This window comes from Anopheles merus, chromosome 2L (genome assembly GCF_017562075.2).
Source record: "Anopheles merus strain MAF chromosome 2L, AmerM5.1, whole genome shotgun sequence".
Lineage (NCBI taxonomy): Eukaryota > Metazoa > Arthropoda > Insecta > Diptera > Culicidae > Anopheles > Anopheles merus.
The window spans coordinates 42,987,679-43,013,432 of record NC_054083.1 but is presented as its reverse complement, the minus strand read 5'-3'; the positions used below and the strand labels follow the sequence as shown (position 1 = coordinate 43,013,432).

The following is a 25,754-nucleotide window of genomic DNA, read 5'->3' as shown; positions in this document are numbered from 1 at the left end:
CGTTACCCGCGCACTATAAATAATAAAATAATCCAAAAGTAATTATCATAATAAACGTAATAAAATCCGACAACAAAAAAGCATTTCCTTTTTTGGGGCAGCACCAGTGCTGCTACACAGTGTGCAGTCTCCGTACATAATTACATCGCTGCGCGTTCCAACGCTGTGTCTGTGCTTTCGGTACTGGCTTCTCAGCCCGCCAGTAGCCCAAATGGGTCTGCCAACCAACCACCTGATACTCCCAGTTTTTGTGTTGGTGGTATCGCTGGCACCTGCCGGGATCGAGGAGCTGTTCTCCGGGTTCTGTTGAACCACCACTGCACTGCACTGCACCCGATGCAGATTTGTGCAGGTTTTATGCAATCGAAAAGCATTATTATTATTATCATCTCTCATCTGCCGCTCTGCTTCAAATGTTTCGTTGCCTGGTGCTTTCGCTCCAATTTGTTGCCGCTTCTCCCGATCTACCATTTATCTTCGATCCTGATGATTTATCATGCCCGAAGACCTCCTTCTGTAGAAGTTGCATTGTTTTTTTTTTGTGGGTAGAACTCATCCTCAACTATGCACTTCGGCTGCGGTTCTTTGGGTATAATTTACTGTCGCACACATTTAGCACGAAAGTAAAAGGGGCTTCTACAGCGCGGGTTTGAGAAGATCGTCCTCGTAACAACAAAGCAACGATCGGCTCTTCAACATACGTGTCCTTCTCTTGTTGGCACGATGGTCCACAATTGTCAAAAGACGACATAATTGTACAATCTTTCACTCATTCGTCGAACTTTTGCCTTGTGTTTGTGGTGTCGTTTTGTTTATTTCCGCACCTTTGCACGTAGCAGTGCGGGCAGTGCATGTGTGACTTTGGCAATGATGTCATATTAAATATTGTTTTCTGAATTGCTACCCTCCGCCACATCGCTGCTGCGAAAGGGAACAACGAAAAAAAACCCCAAAAATGCTCGTATATTTTCGGAGGCTGGAATGGTTGCACATGCTGCAAAAAATACGCTGCGAGGAGAGTCACGCCTCCCGAGGTTGTTCGAATTGTGACAGCGAATTTATTTCCTCCAGTGTGCAATGGAATGCAGATTCCAAAGATTAAAAGAAAATAAAAAAACCAACGTTCCAAAACGAGTGCCAAAGTGGGGCAAATATAATATTATATTTTATTCGCCTTGCTTTCCGCTTCGGGCGGTTTGCCTGCGAGCAAACCTGATGTGTTGTTCTGCCCTTCTGCGCTTGCGTTTGCGCTCGGCGCAGTACGCACGAGAGGTCAATTAAAAGGGAAACACCAATAATGTATGCACGGCCTACTATCGCCGAGGCGGGGGCTTATTTTTGGGGATTGTTTATGCATTACTGTTCGATACGATTGGTCCGCTTGCCAATAAACAGGCATGTGTAGTGTGGTTGTAGTTTTGCTGTTGCATTTACTGCCTGTTTGAAATGGGAGTTACAGTAATGAAGTGCATAGTGATAGTATTTACACCGCGAAAGAGCTTTTGTCGTGAAAGGTAACAATTATAACCCGTTTTGGGTTATTTTTGTCAATCTCTTGGTTTTTAACTTCGCATTGCAAATTAACCTTTTCTTTAAAATTAATTGCACGATTTTTCGGTCGTAAAGTGCAAACAAGCGTTTTATTTTTCGAGAAAAAAATAACAAATTTAAATAACCGTGCAATAAAATTAATTTCATCTAATTGCAGGTGACTAATGTTCCCATAGCACACAACAGTGCAATATTGGAGCAGACAAATGCCCGCCAGCTTAAACCCTTGCACTTGGGAAACATTGCTTGCTGCATAGGACCTACTGCTGGTCACCAACGAGCCTTGAACGCACCGAACGTGACTTGTATCGTTAAATATGACTCTACTGTTTGTTGGGTGTACTGTTTTTTTGTGTATGTGTCTGTATGTTTTAATGCCATTTTTCCTCCCCTCGTCCAATTTTTTGTCCCGGTGCTACAGAAAATGCAACCGTCTGCACTCGGTCAATGCAGCGCAGAAGAGGGCCTTAAAGTTTTCCGTTTTCAAAAATGCAGCCGAATAGAATTTGACGAACTTTTGTGGGAAAAAAAAGGAAACAAACAAACAAACAAACAAACAGGCCACTTCAATGCAACGGTTTTGCTTGCAGTTCCGTTGCTGCACTTGCATTTGACTGTTTTAAATTAGACCGTCTCTTTCGCTTCTCTCATTTCTTCATTCCTACATTTTTTATGTCTAATAAATGCCTTCGACAAGACGATTTGCATACAGTGCTAAAGCGAGAGGAATGTCCTGGAGAGGAAAAAGGTCGATGTGAGCTGGAAAATATGAAGATATTCGCCAATTACATACAAAGACGTAGCCTTTAGCAAGGATGATGACCAGGAAACGCTGTTTACTTTTCATTCAAACCGGATTCTAGAGATTTTCAACAGAAATTTGTATTTCCTTTAATAACTATCGGAAGTTGTTACATCTATTTCACATCCGTCATGGAAATCGATATTCAAATTGTCGATGGTACTGACAATTATTTCACTTCTTGCATGACCCAAGATGCCGTCTGTTTTACCATAATCCACACAAACACATGCACGCACATCAAAACAGAAGCTCCAGCTCGCGTGCACTCTTGCACCCATCCCTCGAATTGCCCGGTTCGCTGTTTGTAATGTCCGGCCAATTGCGGATGGCTGTTAATTGACACATTTATTGAAATTAAAGACCATCCGCAGGAGCGACACTCATCGACCTCGTCGTGCCGGGATGGAAATTCAATGGACTGACTGACTGACTGACTGAAGTGATCATCATCAGGCCACCGAAATGTAGGATGGACGGCGGGGTGTTCCGAGAACAGGTTCAAGATGCGTTCCAACCCGTTTGAGGATTTCTTAAGGACATCGGCCTCCGCCGGCTCCCGGACCGTTTGCATAAACAGTCACAATTTGCTCATTTTCAAAGCCCCTTTTCTTACCCCTCTCTGGGCGGTTGGGCGGCCCGTGCGATGAAGGCATTATTATTACCTGAACATTGTCGTAACACTGTCGTTACGGTTTACGTTTCTTCCGGCTTCCGGGTGAAGTGGGCGAACAATTAGCGAACTGCTGCCCGGGAGGAGCGACTGGGAGCCTTCCGTTTCCATTTCGAATGATAATTGAAATTAAATTAATAATTACACCATTACCATTGCATGCGCACGGATGACACAAATCAACTAATGGCTGCCTCGGTTATGACTTTGTGCGTCTTCCCCAGACAGGAGCTGGAACGCCGGGACGGCAGAAGCGTCTTAGTTTGACGCAAAACCGGAGCATAAATAAGGTCACTGGTCCGCCGTTCGATCGAAATGGCAGTTTAAAGTGGTAAATAAATGAACGTCGCTTAGTTGTAAGTAGGAGCGAACCGACGCTTCCGTTACGTCTTATTCGGTTTGAATTTGTAAAGAAAATACAATTTTAGCATAAAAAATGAAGCGCATAAATAATTCATTTTTCTTACTCTATTTTGTAAAAATTGATGAGCAAGCTGCATAGAACTTCCTTCTCCTATACACTTGATCCGTTGGGCGCAAAATCATGAATACTTTATGTTTTTCTTTTCCTTTGCTTCAACTTTCTCTGCAAACCCTTCTGCCCGCTTTACACCAGCGCTTCGCCCGGCGGCTGTACGAGCGGCTGAATCGGGCAAAACCATCGAACAACGCATCCATAATTAATCCTAACCGGATATTTTATTAATACGCCCCCTCATTTGTGCGCAGCGCATCCTTTCACTTCCCTCCTCATGGTGCAAAAGATGGCAGCCACACGAAAAAGATAGCAGAAAGTGTACCTTAAACTCAAAACGGAAGCCCTTTCCCGTGCCCGTGCCGGAGCTTCAGTGCAGGAAGGGCGCCAAGGAGTTGGGTTTTTGCGCCCTTTGCACCACCAGTTCTGAAGAAACCGACCAAGATGCATACATTTATAGATGTAAGGAAGAAAGGGAGTATACAAAAAAACTCTCACACACACCCAATGAAGTGCATTATTTAATCACGAAGGTAAATGCAAAGGCTGCCCTTCGTGAGGTTAGGGCACGTGCGATGAATTAAATATTGCCTGTCCACACTTTTTACCGGTATTTTTGTAACAAAATAACATCATCGATTTTCTTTTACTGTATTTAAATTGTAAACATATCGCCTTTTTTAAATAAAAAACAAATTGTAACATTCGACCCCAATAGGCTGTGTAGAAGATGATGAATTAAATAATAGGTATTACCTTTCTGTAACCTTGGCAATATCCTATTCCCCCGTTTCAAAATTCCTTTTGCGATCGATCGATTCGGCAACGTATCAAATGATTCAGGCAGATACGGGCTGTGCGTCTGAGTGTGTGTGTGTGTGTGTAGGCATCGGTTGCAATTTTCAGTGGCATGTTATTAATTATGAACGAACACATCGCAAAATCGTGCATCGTCCGGCGTTCAGCATCGTGCCAGCATCGTCCAACTTCCGGGGCGTTCTCCAGCTCCCTATCGATACCGTTCATTCCCGATGCCGTTTGTTGTCTTCGCAGCAAAAGGGGAAGAGTGAGTGGGGGGGGGGGGGGGTTGGATGGGAACAACATTTTTACGTTGTTTTTGACCAGAAAATCAGCGAACATCGTAGAGACGCAGATAGACCTGCGGCGGAGGCACGCTTTCGCTCGTTTCGTTGCGCGATTCAGCGACCGTGTCGCTGTGGTCGTATTTCTAGCATTTCTAACAACCGGTATGCTGGGGGGGGGAGGGGGGGAGGCACTGGCTGCGTAATACATATAGGACTTCTTTCCTGCCATGGCAGTCAGCGCAAAACACCGAACGATCGAAACGCTCGAACTCCGCGAACTTCACATAAAGTGAACGCCGAGCGCGTTGAGCCGAGGCCTATCGGTTTTGGAGAAGGAGCAAGGTCCTTCTCGCTGCTGCATTAGGCCGCCGCCTGCTCCGCGCAAAGGGGAAAGCGCAAGTGGTCAAGTGGTACGGGGGTAGGTACGATTCGTACGTACGGGACGCTGCATATTTCAGCGGGAAAAATGTTTTTAAATATGTTTTGATGAATGATTAATGAAAAGTCTTTTCACAGCACAGCAAACAGCGGCGCACACAAATGGCAAACCCCGCCGGGGTGGTGTGGCATTGAGGGTGTGGCTCGTTCTACAGCTCGTTCTTTCGGCCGGCGTTTTCCTGCTTGATTGGTTTTGCCGAAACGGTGCAGAATTAGCTCGAACAACCGTGCCCGTGTCCTGGGCGAGCAATGTGTGGCGAGATGTCTCTCCACGTGCTGTGGCGTGGGGGGCCAGTGAGAGTCTAACGGTGTGAGTTGATATGAAAATGATTACAAAACCACTCCAAACACACACACGTATACTTCTCTACGTTGGCCGGTCGGCTGGGTTCGATTCGAGCGCGGGGAATTCGAGTACGAGAGAGGCCTTCTTTTGACATATCCAAATCATACCTTTTTCCAAGCGCGGTTGCATGTTCGTCGCCGTTGGATAAAATGAATAGCAGACGCCAACACACACACACACGTTGCAGAGAGAGAGAAAAAGGAAGAAAAAAATGGTTACGCCAGGACATTCGTATTTTATTTTACACAAGTACAGAGTACAGCACGTTATATGTATGATTTATTTGTTGGTACTGCACCGTCCCGTACCGCCACACCGTGTACAACATTTTCCAACGCTGCTCGTCGGAGAAGCACTTTTCCTGGTGGGTGGGTGAGTGGGCGGGTGGTGGTGGCGAAAAAAGCACTCTCTTCAGTGCACAGAATATGGTTAGGAATGCATGTTTGTGCCACGGCGTATCAATGATAAATGAAAGTCATTTCTTATTCACTACTTCCCTACCCAGGGTCGGGCCTGTCCGCGTCGCCTGCACAAGTTGGTTAGGTTTTATTTGTGCATTTTTATATACATTTTAACTAGTTTTCTTTTCTAGCCTCTCTTTTTCTCCTTTTAATTTCCTTCGTTTTTTTCCCCCGGTGTAGTTTTTGTTTTTCCATTGCCGTTCTGAGCTTTTCACCGTGTTTTAAGGGAGGAGAGGTTAGTTTCCACTGTCGGTGGGGGAATTTAGTGAATGGAAGGTATACATTTCCTTTCAGCAGCGAACGGGATTGGTTTGATTTGTTTTAGTTTGTGCAAAAACAAGCTTTTTAAATAATTTACAGTTTTTTTATTGTAGTACTGTGCTGGGTGGGTTTTTTTGAAGCATCGTTGTGTGATGCAAATGCCACAAAATAAAACAATTTTCTTTGAAGTGTTTCAAACAATTCCAGACAAAACAAAAGGTAAAAATTTATGTTAATTATTTTTAAAATATCTTTAATGTTTCGGAGTCAAACATTCAAATCCATACAGTGAAATTGAGACAGGAGTGTTGGAAATTTATGGTATAAACGTGGTAGAAGCTCATTAGTGAATGGTTCTCAAGAATTTTACATCTTCCAGAATTCTTCGTAAGGTTCTAAATGGTTTGAAAAGAACATACTTCTTTTACGAACTAAATTCGTATTGTAACGAATTTTTGGCATATTTTTTAGATTTATTATTAAAACTCAATAAAAACCCTAAACCTTAAAAATCTTAACCTTAACCAACCAGCGATCTAATAAACTGGTTTTGTTTCTCAGCAGAATGACCATCTTCTTCCCTTCTTTTCCTATTCCCTTTTATGGTTCGTTGGATGGAGTTTCGTGTAAAACTGATCGATTCTTTAAAATCACTCACTCGTTACTGATGGATGGAGCGAAAAAGCGAACCGTGTACCGTACCGGCAATTCCAGAAGACTCTGCACTCGTCGCCGTCTCAAAGTGACGCAACTCACAACCATCACACCTTCTTCTCCCCTTCTCCGCCGCACCATATGCAGTCCCAGAGTACGGGAAGCCAGGCATCCATGCAAATGCGTTGTATGTAAATTTATTGTAAAACAATCTCCCTATAAACACATCATTAAGCAGCTGAACAGAAAACGGGGCTGCACTCGGACAATATTTGTCTCCCTTCCCTCCACAGCGACAAACACACAGACACACACACACCAACGAGCCGAAGGGAAGCCAATGTTGCAGCAGCATCTAAAAGGGCGGCCGGCACCGGTGAAGACAAACAGGTGGCCACACACCGGCCAAAGAAGGCTTCACCGGTTCGAACACTTGACAAATGGCTGCGGTTGCGTTTGAAGAAAATTGGCCCATTCGCGCAAGGTGTAGGAGGGAGGGTAGGAAGGGTAGGATTTAAGACCCGACCCGGTGTCCGGTGTGGATCCACCTTTGCAGCAGCGATTAGAATGGTGCCGGGTGACGACCACGACGACGACGATGGTGGTAGCGGTACATTACATTATCTAATATTTATAAGCTCATTGTTTGTCTTCGAAATGCGGAGAGCGTACGGGGTCGGCGTTTTCGCGCGATTTTGCATCCACCTGACGACAAGCGGGGCTGACGACAAGAGGCGCGCGGGTTGAGCGGAATACATTTATTATACCATTGTTGAAACTTTTCCTATTAAATATGCACATAAACTGCAGCGCTGTGCTGAGCGGAGGCTGAAGGGCCGCCCTTACATGTGCCGGACAATGGATGCAGCTTCGCCGTTTTGTGTTTGTGCATCGTCGTCGTGGCAAACGCTTCGGCAAACGATTGACGATAATTTATTGTAATCATTAGCGAAATATAATTAGAACGAGGTCAGCGAGGTGCCAGTGTGAGGGCGATGGAAAGTGGGTCTAACCGAACCACCGGTCATATTGTCCGTTGTTTGTGTGCTTGTATGCATCCGGTTGGGGATGTTTTTTTTAACGCTCCTCCTAGATATCTTCGTACTAACAACGTACAGCAAGCTAATAAGTTACAAATGGTGAATTATTTACGTGAATAAAATACACTATCAATTGCAAAGCATTTCCCTGGGAAAGCAAAAGGGCTGCGTCTAGCTAGTCTATTTTAAGCCTTGTTTATCGTACAGTGGAAACAGGAAATTGACCAATGCTGCTAGTTCGATTGGTTGGGGGTTGCACGAGGCAAAATGCTTTCGATTTTGTCAATCAAATTATCGCACATTGAACTGCACTATTTATTTCGCTTCTGTGTTTTTTTTCTTCTCGTAAGCGTATGACCAAAAGTACAGTTTTTGGGGCAGTCGTGATTCAATTTCCTGTACCTTTACCGAAAAATTGGTCATTGCAATGTTTTGCTCACATAGTAGTGCACAGAAGGGCACAGAAAAGTGCCAGTGTGTGTGTGTGTGTGTGTGTGTGTGTGTGTGTGTGTGTGTGTGTGTGTGTGTGTGTGTGTGTGTGTGTGTGTGTGTGTGTGTGTGTGTGTGTGTGTGTGTGTGTGTGTGTGTGTGTGTGTGTGTGTGGTGTGTGTGTGTGTGTGTGTGTGTGTGTGTGTGTGTGGTGTGTGTGTGTGTGTGTGTGTGTGTGTGTGTGTGTGTGTGTGTGTGTGTGTGTGTGTGTGTGTGTGTGTGTGTGTGTGTGTGTGTGTGTGTGGTGTGTGTGTGTGTGTGTGTGTGTGTGTGTGTGTGTGTGTGTGTGTGTGTGCAGATTGTGGTAAGGAATGTAGTCTGATAAAGATGCACCACAACCTTAAGCCTGCTGGAGGATGCTTCTGTCTTCTGTCCATACATCGGACGCTCAAATGTGGGAACATCCCACCGCATCCTCCAGTAGAAGCGCGCAACCGTACGCATATGATGCTAAGTATGATTTATGTACCGTGCACTGGTAAATGTGAAAATAATAATCGCCACCCCGTGTGCCGGGAGCTTCAGTTTTACAGAAACCGGAATTACGGTGATGAAAATCAAAATCACAATTAATGTTATCTTCGCTCCCTTCGCCCGGTAAACCGTAGCGCAAAACCCCACATACCCGGGACATGCACGGACTGGCCCCGATGGTCTGATTGTCGATTATGATTTGCGGCACGATTGCCACCCGGTTCCCGTTACCCGGGGTGTCATAAAATATTCCGCTTCAATTGACTTTTCGAGAGCGGGTTTTTGAGCCGCCGTTGCAATGTTGCATAAACCTGTTGCTCTACTGCATTAATGCCGCTCGCCAAACCAGTGTGTGCGATAGGTGGTATGTGTTGGTGGAGTATATTGGTTGAATTTCCTTAAAGATAGTTTATGGTGCGATGAAGGATAACGCACACGTTTAAGGTATTATTGACAGAGCTGATTGTTTTCGTTATCGCGATGACAGACCATCGGTTGTTTGTTATTGTGCCGGAGACTTATAAATTTCAATGGAATTGTAGTGTAAAGATTGGTATCATCCTGCCGGTTGGAATGCTGTTTGCCCAGACACACCTAAGCAAATAGTAATATATTGGAGGAGACATAAATATTGCTTTTTTTTGGGGAGAGGGTAGCGAAAGAGACAAAGACATCAGACTGCGCTCTTCGATTACTTAAGCGGTGTTTTGATCACACAAAAAAAAAGTTGTGGTGAGATTGGGTTGAGACGGGCCAGACTTTGCTTTTGCCTGTGCTTAGGAGTAGACTGATTCTGGCGTGGCAGACGGTTACCGTATGAACAAATACTTCGTTTTAAAAAGGTAAGAAAAATACAACTAAATATACACATACACACGGTTGTCTAATGTGGCGCAATCGAGGTGTAAAGAGTTGAGCGCTCAAATCTTTACGATTCTTAAAGCAGAAAGGGCAAAGGAGTTGCTCAACATTATGTGAGTGGTCGTTGGACACTTACACCGAAATAAGAAAGCCAAAAACAACCCTACAAAATGGAGCATCACCCCCAAAACGAGTCCTCCCAATCGTAAGCAATTGTGTAAAGCAATCCCAGCCCGTGTTGGAATCCCCAGCCGGTTCATTTGCCAACGTCACGATGTCTAGCCAACGTCTAGTCTTGGTAGCGCGCACACGTACACACACCGGTACACAGCGGGTGCTTTGAACGTGCACTCCCAAACTCCGTTCCGTGCGAATCGCACGGGCGCCTTTGCCTTAGTGCCCGAAACGAAACGTGCGAACGAAGCGCAACACAGGGCAACAGGTTCCGTACGCTAAGGGTCGTGTTGCCTTTCTGCCATTCTGGGACGCCCTGCGATCCTTATACATAATAAAATGTGCTGGCGTTCTTCTTACCGAGCTGCTTCTTGACCTCCCCGCGCTCTCTCTCACTCTTTCGCTGGACGGGACAGCGTGGTAAGGTGCTACGGTGTCAGCGAGAGCAATGCAAGTGAGAAGCAAATCCCTTCAGGCCTGACTGACTGACAACGGCCACTAACCGATTGCGGTTATGCGATAAGATCCTGCCAGTATGGGTATTATGGGGTATGTGTGTGAGCGAGTCCCGAGATGCTGATGCCTTCGTGAAGTCGCTACGCGACGAACGCTACGCTGCACTTGGTACGGATATGGAGCAGAGGCTGAGACTGAGTCTAGCTGGTCGATTGGTGGTTTGCTCTCGTTCGCGACTGCTTCCGAACACACTGTTAACCTCATCATCAGCATCATCGTCAGTATCATGAGCTTCATCAGCATCATTACCATTGGCGGGGCGTATCATCCCCTAAGGGATGTACAGCTAGTGTCGTTCACAAGGAATCTCCTCCCTTCTGCAGCAGACAAAATGGCAAATCTCGAGCGGGTTTACGTGTGTTGTGATTTTGAACAAGAAAAACAAGCTTGAAAAGCAAAAAAAGGGGACAGCTAATACACTTGGAAACGGTGTAACTTTAAGAACATCCGAACACCGTCACGAAAAAAAAGCGTCACTAAATTCCAAACAGCAGTGGAGAACGAGAACGAACGCGCGTGTCGACCGTGGTTTAACACATCATTTAGCGCATTTACAAACGAAATAGAAGGAAAAAAAAAGAGGTGCAGCATGGGTTTGGTGTAACGTTTGCTTCGCGTCGAATCGGCCAGCAACCTCTCGTGTGTTGGTAATTAAGAACGGATGCATAATTATAGGTGTTTCATATTAAATTATTGCCGGAGAAAGTTGGCGTGGCTGGGACTGTTGTTTGTCTTTCGGTTTTCGGAAGAGTTCACTTCGCTCGGTGTGTGTCACGCGAGTCTAGCATATTATTGATCAAGGTGCTAATGCATCTGTTTAATGTGGTATGTAAATAGGCACATTTGGAGCACAGCCAAAAAGGGAATGACGTACGATTTGAATGAAGCTTTATATAATTATTTCAAGTTGAATTGTGTCCATTATATAATCGTTTTGATGATCTCGTCATGTTATCAATGTCCAAGGTAGGTTCTTAAGTTTCTAAGTCAAACTTCTTGAATCTGGATATGGAATTTAATTATTTAAATCTTTTAAGACGGTCAATTGAAATACAGATCTCACAAATATTTAAATCTGTCGTAACTGGAGGTTTTATTTTAACTCTCTGCTTCTTGGTTACTCCAACAACATGTTTAGTCAATTTCGTGATGCTACTCGAAGTTGTAAAAGCCGTCTCCTTAAAGAGTGCCTGTATTGTATTCTGTTGTACAACCGAAAAGGTCTTTAAACATATCACCTTTTCCGACCACCGATATGAATACATTTGGTTTGCATTTGGCTGCTCCCCTCCAGGTCTTGTCAGACTTACGGGATTAACTCTTCACATTTCACAAACGTTGCACATCCTTTACACGGTGTCGTTTGTGTACTACACATGTACACTCCATACGCCACCCTCTCCCCACCTCTCCCCTGGTTTGCTCGTTTCCTTCAGACAAAACCATCCATTTGTTGATAATCGCTCTTTGTCACCTTCTCTTGTGTGCGAGTGTGTATGTGCAAGCATGCCCAGCAGAAAAGGGTGCCAGAAAAGGTGAGTAGCTGCTATTTGGAAGAGGAAAAAGTTACACCTCGTCTTAACGCGTGCATTATGATTGTTCCAGGGTGATGCACATGATGAACCACTTCGACACGTCAACGCGCTTGACGCTTCTTCTCTCTTTCTCATATAAAGCGACAAGAGTGTGTCCGGGATATGGGTGGCATACGGTGGTGAAGGATTCGGTCTACATCCTATGTACGGCCATTGTGTAGTGTCTTTTGATGGAGGGCGAAGAGTATGTCTTTGCTGGCTGTGTTAAACGGAAAAGACAAACGAGGAGGATTTTTGTACTTTTTTTATCTCTTGTTCTCTCACTAAATTGTAGTCACTTTTGTGTGTTTTATATTAAAGTTACTACTCAACATGTCGAAGTATAGGTCTTTGTTTGAGAGTGTAAAAAATCATTACTGAATTTCTCTTTAGAGGAAAGAAAAGTGTCAGTATCGATGTCTGTTTCACTGGTTTCCACTCAATTTCTACACTCAAACCCGTAACTGAATTGAAGCAACCACTCACCACCGCCTGTACGCACCTTCAAATGGTGTCAGTCCGCTCACGCAAACAATAAGTTAATGTTCGGTGAGCAAACGAAAGCAAACCATCAACCAAAATGAACAGAAAAAACAGAGTATCATTTTAGATTAAGCTCAGGGAAATAATAAAAGCTAAACTTGCGCAAGTGGGCCCTCCAAAAACGTCCCAAAAGCGGTCGTTGTGGGAAGGCACTGGAGGAAACCATTGCCGGCGACAACTTTACGGTACAAAATTACAGAAAAAAAAGATAGAGTACATTAAAAGAGACCGCAACGCGGGCCGTGAAGTGAAGCAGTGTGCAAGAAAGGCTTGTCGTCGAGAGGAGAGAGAGAGGGAGAAGGGCACCGAAAATGGAACGCATTGTTGAAGACGCCGACGGATCTACTTGCCCTGCCTTGACGGTGCTTTTGCCACTCAGTTATTGAAGTGAACGGAAACCTTCCTACCTCCCATTCGTGTGCGCTCCCGCAGCAGATTTTGTTTTAATATTTCAATAACAATAATCGTCATTATTATTGGTAAATTATTCAAATAACTTCTTCCATTAAGGGTGGACCGGACCGCGTTTTGGGGCGCGGTGTCGCTTTTTGTGCTCTCCGGTCGCGGTGCGACTTTAGCACACAGAACAAAAAAAAAACAAACAAACAAAACATTTGGGGAAGAAACACAACGTGGGGATCGAAAACTCGCGGATCGTGAAAGATAAACAATCGAGATGGTCTTTTTTCGCTTTTGGGGGAGTTTTACGGTGTAGCGGCCCGGGACGGGGCCAAGGGAATTTACTTCTGATCCATGCCGGCCGAACGGCACGACCACAACCGAACTGACCGTTTGATGGTGACGGTAATAGTGACGGCAATGATGATGATGATGATGATGACAAGATCTAACCGTTTTTTTTTGTGCCGTTGTAGATGAGCGGAGATTTTGAAGATTTAGTTGAGGAACGATTTTGGGTTCGGAATAAACATGTTGAAATTGTGTGTTTTTTTTTCGCCTCTCCAGCTCGCAGCTTCGTTATGGGAGGTATGCTTACATTAAACGATAGGAAAGAGGTTTTCTTGAAACGAAATAAAATAGTCAACAAGGGTAAACATCTTGTCTTGTGTCAAGTTAACAGGTAAAATTAACATTATTGTTGATGGCACACCAAGGTAAAGGATACGGATGAATGTGACAGCTTTACAATAAATCCGCAAAATCGTGGGATGTTTTCCAGCTGTTTGCCCAATTTTAGGCTACGAAATAATGCTTTGGTGGTGTATTAATTACAATTTTGATTGAGATGCTTTGATTTGTTAATGCTCGTTTTGCAAAAGGAAAATTTCTTGTTTTTATTAATTATTTCTTTTTTCTCTTTTGATGTGTGTTTTATTTTTCTGATGCTGTGATGTAAAACTCTTGTTCGTTAATTAAAATATGATCATCTTGTTCGTAACTGATCGGAAGGAAAACGATCATAAATGAGAAATATAATGACCATTTCCGGTGTTTTTTGTTTGCTCTAATATTATATCATATTGTTTTGGACCATAAATAAATAAAAAAGAAAAAAATACGGAAAAATAGGAACACTGGTCTCCCGTTAAGCTAGAAGCCAATCATAAAATAGAAAAGAGTCTGTTTCGGCCTCTGCTTAAAACATTGTCCAAGACGCTCCGTTGGACCCCGTAAAAACACACACACGTTGCCTTCGGAAGCTGCTACCTTTCATCGTCTGCTGACCTGACCTCTCAAACCCACAGTGCCTGCGCAAAAAGGGCCATACACACACACACGTACACACACACGGAGCCTAGGTAATGCCGACCCCGATTACAACTTCCGACGAACGGACGGCTTGTCTCGGAAGACGAATTTCCAGCTCACACACCGGACCGGGCAAACATAAACAACGATGACTCGACAATCTTCGCCTCGACAAATGAGACCCCCGGAATCGGCCTTTGACCACCTTCGCCGGCTTAATGATGCCCGCGTAATAGGCAGCCCGCGGCCGGGCCCAATTCGGGGTGAAAAATTATCGAATTTGGCTCTCTCGCTCTCTGCCTTTCATTCATACTCTCATACCCTCCATCTGTCATGTCTGAATTTTCAGTTCCGGAAATGAAGCAAGAATCTGCTGACATTTACTGGAGACGTGGAATTGCAATTCCAACCGGGTCCGGGGGGGTAATCAGACGCGACGCGAGCGGGTGGGGAGTTACATACGCACTTGAAGTTTACCGACCGACCTGCCTGCGGGCTGTCGGGAGGACAGAGCGCCGGGAGGGTCCGGGAAGTTGTAATTGGTGTTCCATCCCGGGATTTGTTCCCTTTTGAAGGTTTACTGTTATCTTATTAAAGGTATGTACGAGCCAACGGTATGTTATTTTGTGAACTATTTCTTTTCTTAATGTTGGCTTATTAATATTGCTGTGCTTCCGCTGGGAAGTTGTGGGAGAAGATGAGGAGAAAGTAAAAGTGAATCGGCACAGGAGAAGAGCGTAAAGGGCAAACAATGACGTTGGTTCCTTTTATGATGTGGTTTAACAGGTACAGCTTGGAGTTTACGTATTTTGTACAAGTACATCGTGTAAGCCATTTTTCATTACAATTACTTCAGACATCCGCAGTAAAACCGAATCGCTCTCTACTGGGGAAATTTGATGCATTTTAATCAAACACAATCACCACGCTTGTTTGGTACAACATGAAAAAATGCTTCCATTTTTAACGACCATCATCATCATTCTCAACAATTTCACAGTGCACACTCTGCCGATGATGACGGAGGACAGAGTGCATTAGTATTCCTGCGCGTACTTAACGTTTCCTAATTTTAATGGTTTATATATTTTCTTGATGTTTTTTTTTTGTTTTTTTTGTTTTTTTTTTCAAAACCCATGATATCGTGGCCCGTGCGGCGGAAAAACGTTTCGGCTTGCCGGCCCATGATGGCCATCATGGGGTTTGGACACGGCGCGCTGCAACCCTCCCGTGCGTGAGGAGCGTTAACAAATTGACGCTGCGCAATTAAAGTTTACCGATCATAAAATTGAAATGTGCTCAGTCTGTTTACCCCTTACGCTCAAAACAAAACAAAAAAAAAAAAAACAACTCCCTTGTTGAGAGGTTCTACGCCGGCGCCCGGAGTTTTCTAAATCACAGCCCAGCAGCAAACAAATAAAGTAATTAAATTTGTTCGTGCAGTGAGCATTTGTAAAACGGTCATTTGTTGTTCTTGTTGTTGTTCGAAATTCCTTAAAGTAATGTTAATTTAAGTTGTGCGCAAAAAAGGTATTACTTTTCGCTTCATAAAGTTTTAGTTTTTAGAGACACTGGGACACGTTTTGTTATCCCCATCCCTTAGCGCACCGGGCAGTGCAATAAATGGTTCGGCCGTTAAGCGTAAAAAAAGTGCGTTTTTATGACCCCGCGAACAAATGACGCGAGCGGAATGGGATAGTTTGTGGGATGGCGTTTTAATTTTTGGGTATCTAAACTCTAAGAAAACCTTCTCTTTACGCCCCGGGGGAAGATTATGTGCCATGCAACGGTATTGCGCACCAACCGAACCGGGTTTTATGGCTTATTGTACGGTGACTTTCACATGAAATTTGCTCTGCCGCTGCCCGGTGGTGATAGTGGTGCGGATGGAGAAGGGGCACGGAACCATGCATTGGACATAAAAAAAAAACACAATTATGCTTTGATGCACTTTTATGTGCATGCGTCGTCGGTTTCATATTTGCTGCTTCACATGCGCAGCGGTACGAGGCTAACCGTTGAGAATAATAATAATAATAAACAGGCTCGTAGCAAAGTAGATTACTCATCTTGAGCGTCCTCAAGCCCCTCTTCCGCCCCCCCCGTCCTAGAGGGGTTCCAAAAACGGCAAATTTGTTGAAAATTGTTTCCAGCTGGGCTGAATACTTTTAATCTTCCTGGCCTTACCTGTAACGAGAGCAAAACAAAAAAAAAGGGGGAAAAGAAAGAAAGAAAGAAAGCAGTGAGTAAAAGGCCATCAACAATCAACAACAACATTGTGTGGCGAGTGTATGTGTACAATCGCACAAACGGTTGGAATGAGTTTCAATTCAACATTAACCCCTAAATCGACCTCATTTCCGGCAAACGTATTTTAACCGCAGGAAGTGCAACGGTTCTGCTCCCGCTGCTAGCGATGCAAAGGGGATGGGAAGGGATGGTATGTTTAAACACAAAAAAGAGGCAAATAATACAAAAAAAACCCCATCCAAGACATAAACATCACCCAGTGTATGATGTAAACAATCGGTGAGGGCCCATGGAGCTGTTGGTGCTGCTGCTGCTGCTGCTGCTGGACCATGAGAGCACGGGCTCACGCTTTGCGCCATCAATTTGGGTAACACTGATGATGATAATTATGAAGCTTTTAATTAATCATAATGGGCCGTAACCCATTGCGAGCAATTATGCAGCCGGGATTGCTGGAAAGGGGGGGGGGGGGTTTGGGCAGTGCCGAATGCCCTTTTGTTGCAAAATAAGGCCCCAATCGCGGCCGTATTGTGCCCTGAGATCATCGCGCTTCGAGTACTGTACGGCGTGGTACGCAAGGGGGAAAAGGTAGTTGAATCCGGTAGTTTGCTATTTGAATTGCGTTGAGATTTGCAATTAAAAGTTAATTTGTTGCAAACAGTGTTTTCCACATTTGTTCGACCTTTGTTTTTATGCTGCGAGCTTGGAAGTTGCGATTGCGATACACTTAAAAAGAATTTAAAATCAATTATTTGTTGTGCGATATAAATGCAACCGAATGTTTGTGTCAATGCACTTCCTCCACTTTGCACACTAAGTGTCCCGTTGAACTCCCTGACAAAATATTGACAAAAACTCCTTATTCTATTGTCTTCGAACGCCTCGATGCAATTGCAATCGCAGCTGCAGCTGCAGCATTCTCCAGCTGACAAAACACCAAACACACAAATGCACCTTTCTTTTTGTTTAGGCGCGAGGGAATAATATATTGTGTCATACCGTGGCATTGGCCGGGGCTTGCACCGTTGCACCGTTGCGACTGCAAGTGAAACTAAAGTGGCAGCACGAGCACAATTCTGACAGGAAAGCAATGTAGAATTTCTTATTACACGTCATGTCGCCCCATTCATGATGGGCTTTGCGTTTTGGGACCTGCAGGTGAAAGACACGACACGTCTTCTGTCTTGCCGATCTCCCCCCCCCCCCCCCCCAAAGCAGTTGCACTTTTTCTTCTAACCCACACCACCAGCAGACCAAGGTAAGGCGAAGGTGGGCAAACTGCAACTGCATATAAAATAAAATAAATGCATTTTTGAGCGGCCCAAGACAGACTTCTTGCAAGCCACGCCTTGACTGATAACGGAACGAAACGCGCTATTCTCTTTGCTTTTCGTTATTTTAGGCTTCCGTTTGAGGTACCTGGCGGGGGGTGGAAATGTGTCGTGTTTTGTGTCGAGAGTGTGCACATTTTAACGCCGTGTTTGATCGAAAAGCTAATTTCCTTCCCAAGGTGCTTCCCGCCGCGCAAGACGAATGCAATTTCGGATGCATCGCGACCCGCTGTGCTGTGTTTGAAAGTGTGCTGGAGAGAATTTTTATTTAATAGAACCGGCAAACCGGCCCGGCTCGCAAGGTCAATCCGTATGGAAAGAGGTGGAAAGTGGAGAGGGAAAGTAGCATAGAGGAAATTCTTGCACACCTATTAATATATGCAAGTTTCCGGGTCAACGCGATGCACTGCGAGTTGTTTGGGCTGGGATAGTTGGGGATAGATTGGTGCATGTTTGCCTAGAAGGCCGTAAAACATTTATTCTAGAAGAAAGGAAAGGGATTTTGGAGGATTGTAAGGTAGAGAAAATATATAACAAATCAACGTAGTACAATATTCATCATGAGGAATGATAATTTAGTATTTTTTCTCCAAACTTGAAATGAAAAATGATTCCAAAGAGGAGGTTTGTTATGCTTTAAATCACTCCACAATTCATTCTGCTGAAAGACGTTGGAATAAAATAATTCACAAATAGCTCCTATTGTTAAAAAAGACCGCTCAACGATGAAAGACTCCGAGCCAAACATCACCGCGCAAAGGTTAATATAAAACACAAATTTCTCGTACCAAGAAAGCCCCCCACAACATCGCATTTGTTTTGTGCAATCCCAGCAAACGGCCAAGAACGAACGAGAAATATAATAATAATAAAATAAGACGATTAATGGCGGAGCGCGTTTGCGGCAACAATTCCAATTCCGGCATCGTGTGCCCGACCTAAGGGTCTCTAGCGATGGTTCTAGCCGACCGCATCACCGTTTTCCGGTTCAGACGTTCATTATATAATAATTTCCTATGACTGGTGATTTTTTTTTGTTTTATTTCCACCTCCGTCGTGTCTTGTCTCTGGGCAATGCTGGTCATCTAGCTCTTGCTACGCTATTTTGAGTCAGTCAGTCAGGCCCATTCCATCACTCCGGGACGGGACGTGAGTCTTAGGAGCGGGCAGAGGCTGCTGGCATCCTGTTTTCTCTAGCCAGCACCGTCGGGCAGGCAGGTAGGTAGCGATAATTAAATAATGAATACATTTCTTTCTGTGTTTTGCTGTGATCAAATTGTCGAACGCTTTTCCGCGTGTGCGCTTTTTTTTTCTTTTTGGTTTGTGCTTGTGTGTTGTGCAGCGCGAACAAAGGTTTTGTCTAGCTGGCAAGTAAAGCAGTTGCACGGAGGAAAATCATTTCCATACATTTTCCATACTCAAAACAGAGGAATAGAGAGAGCGAGGCTATGTTCACTTGAGTTGTGCTGGGCTTGCGGAGGGGGAAAGTGTAATTGGTTTCTTATAAGGAAATGAACTCGTCGACTTCAAACTGGTCACTTGCTTGGTCCGACAAAAAAGAAAGAAAGAAAGAAAAAGAATAATCTATAAATATAATGGCCAATTATTGAACCGTTCGATTACATCCTCTTTCAACTGGTCATTTCCTGGCCTTCAGTGGGCGACACTGGTGGATATTGTAGCCGGCTTCTGACAGCTTCTACGGTTGGCTAACAAGGTGCATCAAATGGAGGATGGGGTCGGGCAAAGGGCAAACAGAAAAAATATAATTCAGAAGGAAAAAAAAGAATTTATCATAATAAAAACTATTATTAAATTTTCTTTAAAAACTTCAGTACAGTTTAAACTGCGTAGATGTTCCATAAAAAAACACACTGATTGTAAAAGATATGATGACGCTCCAACCCTCCCTTTAATTATCATCGCTCAGTCGCTTTTTCATCTCCTGTCAGGTGTGTGTGTGTGTGTGTGTGTGTGTGTGTGTGTGTGTGTGTGTGTGTGTATTTCATAGATTTACTCTCATTATGCTCATGTCTTTCTCTTTACACGTACTCCATACCTTTCAGAGTGGTGTTGGTTGGGTGCTTAATCGCTTAAAAATGTGTGAAATCTACATAGAATAACTGTGTCGGGTGGATAAGTGGCTTGTTTGGGATAAAGTACGCCTTTGCCTCATACATACTGCTAATTATTTGCGTTTAAGCATAGGTAAAGTGATCATTTTGTGCTGAAAATAACCTTAATTCCTTTAAAAATAGCCTTAAAATAAAATTCCCTATTTCTCCCACAACTAATGTGTCATACTGAGCAAACAGACTCGTTTAATGCCATTTTGCATTTCGTCCCCTAACATTGCATCGCATAATTGGTTGTATCAAATTATACCCTCGCCCCGGCTAGGCGTGAAGTGGTGCACGGAGCAAAACAAATCAAACAAAAGTAAAAACAAACTTAAAATGCATCACAAAACTGTCACAAAAAAAATCAAAGCCAAAAACTGGAACCGACCACCACTAACCCCTTCACCGTGAATATCATTTTATTTGCCCTTTCTTTTCGCGGTCCCTGCGCTAGAATGTAGCACAATGCGAATTTTACGTGGAGTGAAAAAAAAAACACGGGATCGATGATGCATTTTTTCGTTCACTTTTCCTCCAATGCTGCTGCTATCTATTTTGGAGCCTTCACTATGTTTTGCTGTCGTCTACTCCCACTGCCCTCGGTGGGAAGGGAGCCACGAAAAAAGGGAGTAGCAATGAGCGATAATTTTGTATGTGATTGCAAAAAATAGGGAACGATTTTACAGCCCACTCCAAAATGTGCAACCCACACCCCGGACGGAGAGGAGTCGTAAAAATGCACCACCCACCCACAGCCGAATTGGCCACAGGGGAAAACGGGCTGAAAGCGAGTGATTTTATTCCTTTTTTTTGCATGCACTGTGGAAAACAACCCGCCTTCCCCTCCCGGTTGTAAAGAGTGTGCTTGAGTGTGTGCCACATTTTTTGAGCGCATTTTTCTTCGTTTCATCTTTTCAGCCAAACCACATTCACGCGCGACGACGATGATGATGACGATGCCTCTCCGTGATGCACTTGCAGTGTGGGAGAGGAGGGCGGAAGGGATGCATGGGTGGTCGGTTGCAAATGATAAGTGGGTAGGAAAATGAATAAAATATATATAGAAGCTGGATTTGCCACCGACCCGCCTGCTCTCTCTCTCTCTCTCTCTCTCTCTCTCACTCTCTCTCTCTCTCTCTCTCTCTCTCTCTCTCTCTCTCTCTCTCTTGGCTCGCTCGGGCTCGTCTCCCGTCTAAGTGTGCTGTAAGAGGCCTGAGCTCTGCCAGAGCAGGGAGGGAAATGAAACGACGCGACAACCACACACACACACACACACACACAACGGACGCGCCTGACGCGCTCATTGAAAAACATAATAATAATAGTAGCAGTAGTAGTGGTAGTAGCTACAAATAATATGCATCAAAAGCTAGGAAGAGCAGCAGAAAAATGGTTGAAAATGCCTCCATCCTTAACATCGCCGCCGTTGGACCGCGGTTCGGCTGACATGGCTCCACACAGCTCGATGCACAGTGTCGAGAGGCTCTTGGCCTAATTAAAATTAAAGATAAAGCATGCATCCCCCAAGCAGCAGCGAGCGATGGTAGCTAAAACTCGTCGGGGCTTGCATTTTGGAGGATGCAGCTTGCAACTGCACGGCTGCATTTCGGGATTGGGCCGGCGTGGGCAGGGTGGGTGGCTTTATTTGTGGCGCAGAATGGAAGTAAAGCAGTTTTTTTTGGCGCGTTTTTGGTGTGATTTTGTGGACGCTTTTTCATCAGATGACGTTGATGGAATGAAACCAATTTGTGAGCCAAGGTTTGTTTAAAGATATGAGGAATATTATACACTGTAGTCTATATTCAATGACACAAATTGTGGTTAATTAACCATAAAACATCATATATTTTAATCTCTGTTTCCTTAGAATCCGTGCTGTCAATATGTCATGAGCATCTCGCGATGATCAGCACTGAAAACATTAAACATGTCCATGGTAGCTTGATTTGTATTGCTGATAATCAATGAAAGTGCGTCATGGCATGCTGAATGCGACATGCGAATGCTTGAGTCCAGCACGATACTCTGACTGACAAGCTGAGCTTAATGCAGTCGCAAGCCTAGTCATGACTCTTTCTGACTGTGAACAGTGCTGTCAAAAGTCACTGTTTTAGTGTCCCGAACACTTGACATGACTGAAACGAAGTTCAAGTAAACTCACGCACACAACCGTAATGATCTGGGGTGAGCCTCAAACCGATGGAGGATCAATCACATGCTTGGTGACATTTTTTGTAGCCCTTAACTTTTGGTCACTTACTCGGTCATCAGATTTTCTCCCTTTGATAATCACGACATTATTGGGACATGCTAGGCGAGTTTCTCACTCAAATGCTTTATCATTTTACCCAACAGACCATCAAAGCGGACAGAGCGAGAAAGCATGCTCATTTTGTTGCTTAAGACCATCTGACCGCATATCTCGCATGACCGACCGATGATGATAAGCGACAGAAAATGTCACAATCAAGTGACTGACACAGAGTTGGTTGAACAAAATGTCACCAAGCATGTGATGGTCACACCAACTGTTTGAGTCTCATCTATGATCATCACAGTGGAGCTCGTGACGCTGACATGATTTTTTTTCAGTCCGAATTTGTCATGACTATGTCAGTGACATTTTGCAGAATAGATCACAGTAATAAAAAGTCATCAAAAAGTGGCTGTCCAAGCGTTGGTTGCTAAAATGGCACCAAGTATATACTGGTCACACCGACCGCTTGAGCATCACCTCTGATTATCAAAATTGAGTGCATAGTTTTTTATGACATTGACAGTGTCATTTTGTAGCCCTGCTTAGGATAACAAAAGTCACGTAAAAAACCAACCTCAGTTTGAAACATTCGCCTGGCGAGCCTCTCTTTTGGCCACCTTTTACCCAAACAAAGCACCGGAGACACATGACATACAATTTGATACACCAATCTCTAACACTCCTTCAACTTCTCCTCCTTCCTCCCCCCCCCCCTTGCACTCCACCCTTCAACCGACAGGGAAAACTATTTGTTTTTAATGTGTGATAAACACCGTCAATACACTGTTGTTGTTTGTGTGCCGCCCTTCGTATGCTACATACTAAACAATTTCCTCCCCGGGGGGTTGTTCCGGGCTCCGACACCGGAAAGGGAAAGTATGGAGTGTTTTCACACCGTCACCGCAACCTGCCCTCCCCCCCCCCACTCCTCTGCTGAGACAGACATACACCTCTGGTAGTGGTTGTGGTGGTAGTGCCCTATAGTGCAGCCACGATTCCGTCGCGCGACCGGATGGGAAGCTGTTTTGACACATCGAAGGAGGGGGCGGGCGGGCACAAAGGGGGGGGGGGGCTACGTGGACGCGCTTTGGTCGCGAATTAGTGCGATTGAACCACGGTTTTTGGGGGTCGTGGTTGACCATCCACTTTGCATTGTTTTTCCGGGGCGGTGTTCACCTTTGCCCGGAAGGGCGTTTCGCTGTTCGGTGCGTGCTGCATAGCGTGTTTTCCCCCCTTGTGTTTGCACGGGCACGGGTTTAATTGATTGAAAAATTGAAATCCAGGGATGGCAGGGGGAAGTACTGAAGGGGGAGCATCGGGGGCTTTTTGACTCATGCGTGAGCCCCTGGACCAAACCAAACTCATATTCACGAACAGCGAGGCGAGGATAAAGCGTTTTTGCAGGCGTGCTCTGGAGCTTAAGAACGAACGATTGGGAAGTGGAGAAAATCGACGCGCCAAATTATCGCTTAATGGTTTCCAATCAGCTTGCATTATTATGAGAACGAGTGAGTGTGCGAGAAGGAGAGAATGCATTGCACAATGCAAACGAGCGCATTAAGACATATTCATGAAGGTAATTAGAGAATGTGATTCATTTGCATTAGCAAACAACACCGTTTCTGGACGGCAAATATCGCAGCCATAACGTTGCTCTGGGAAATAGTGGAAATTAAATCGAATGCTTTGTTTTAAAACAAAAAATATATTAGAAAACAAAATTAAAACGTTCCCGTTGCATATAACCACGCGTAGCACACGTTCCGGCAGCGCGACAGTTTGGCGTCATTGTTATGGCATTGTTTCTTTATTTTCAACTCCTTGCACGAGTTCCGGCAGAGCACAAAACTTTGCAACATTTCCCCGGCTGCTCCCTTTCCGTACCCAGCATTATAAGATTTAATGATTTTGTCTATAGTTAAATTACGGTAGAAAGTTTGCAATGTTGCAGTCGCCAGCAAAGCAGTAGAGCATGTGGCTCGCAATAATAAAACCCTCAGCAACATTGTACGGACTCTGTGTGCAATGGAGTTGGAGTGTTGACTTCCCTGTTTTTTTAATAAGGGTTGGGAGTAAAGCAATAAAGCTACATAAATAATAGTCGCCGGATTGAGTGAGCTATCGTATTTGGCCATCCGTTTTCGGTGGTCCAAATCGGTACAGTATGCAAAAATCAAAACTCGACCAAAGATAGGATCGCGAATTTGAGAACCGTCTGAGCGGCTAAATTCAATCGAGCTGAACCGCAGAAACGGCTGCAAAAGAACGGGGTTGTTGGTTGGGGCCACTTCCGATCATTTGCATAATATTCAATCATTACCTCCGGTGTCGGTGAAAATGGTAGGAAAAACAGCAGCAAAAACCACTTGTACGATACATGTTTTTCGACATGGTTTGCGAGTAACATTCGTCAACCGTTTGACCGTTTTGGGAATATTTGCACGCCTTCAAGGAGTGGGAAGCGATTGAGCCACTTGACTATGGTAAATTGGGAGTAAAACCCTTGCCCCCGAGGTTGCTCCAAAATGGCGAGCCAAATTATACTTTGGCCTCGCAAATGATGATGTAAACGCTTCCTCTAGCAGGCTGCCTATTTGCCTGGAAAAAACGTTCAAACCCAACAATCAGAGACCAATCGTGGCTGCGAAAGTAGTGTGTTTTTGGGGGGCACAAATGGTATCCTTTTTCGGTTCGGTGTGTTCCGTTTGGTGGAACTTCCGTTTCAAATTCTTCCTGCGGCTAGAGTTAAAATAACTCAATTCAAGGATAATTCAAAGACTGGTTGAGAGTGGGGCTGATCGTACCAAAAGGAGATTGTTACGAATTTTGGTTGCGATAAGAGGAACTTTGCGGACTACAGATGAATTATGATGAAAGGAAAAAGGGAGGATGTTTTGCACGTTTTGGTATGATGGATATAGGAACACGGCTACTTACTATAATGATGTGTATTATGGGGTACAAGTGATTGTGGTTAGATTTATGGTGCATTACGAGCAAAGCATTTCAGTATTCAGCATAGCATTTCAAAGCTAGAAAACAGCAGTTTTGCTCCGGAAATAGTTTTCTTCGATCGTATAAGGAAGTTTTTCTAAATTCATGCCACTCCTTCTGAATTAAAAGCTAAAACTTTTTGTAGAAAGCTATCCGGAAATACCTGCACATAGAGTTCAGGTGGAAGAAATTTGCATAAAAGCATAATATTATACTGTCGAATATTTCTGAACTTGCAATTAATCAACTGTTCAACGGATCTACTTCGAGCACAACACAAACTCCACATCCGCTGCAGGTGTTGTCAAACGATTTGCTCGATCAATGTTTTACTGAATCATTAACACCGTTATACGCTGCTCATCGTCCTTCAACTAAACCAGACTAAAGAGGGCGCCCTTTCCCACTGCTCAACACAGTACACAGAAAAGCAAATATTCATTCTTCTCACTAAAAATAGCATCGACAGAGCAGATTGAGTGAGAAAAAAGGAGGGCAAAGCATCGCAAATAAACCCTTGTTGGGGAACAGAAGACGCACTAAAGCCATCACAGACGCTTGATGCTGTGATGAAGTTTTGCAACGTTTTCCGATTGTTTCCGTTGGATCGGCTCTGGTCTGTAGTGCACAACAAACCCTTCCAAACTAATCCACCCGTTGTACCCGTATCACAGT

At 44.3% G+C, this 25,754-nt stretch overlaps 1 protein-coding gene across 14 annotated transcripts in view; it reads right to left on the bottom strand.

Annotated features, from left to right (window-relative positions):
• The window catches only part of LOC121591672 (protein bric-a-brac 1-like), a 138,734-nt gene that overhangs the window by 35,699 nt on the left and 77,281 nt on the right, over positions 1-25,754 (bottom strand). The gene's annotated exons all lie outside the window — the stretch shown is intronic.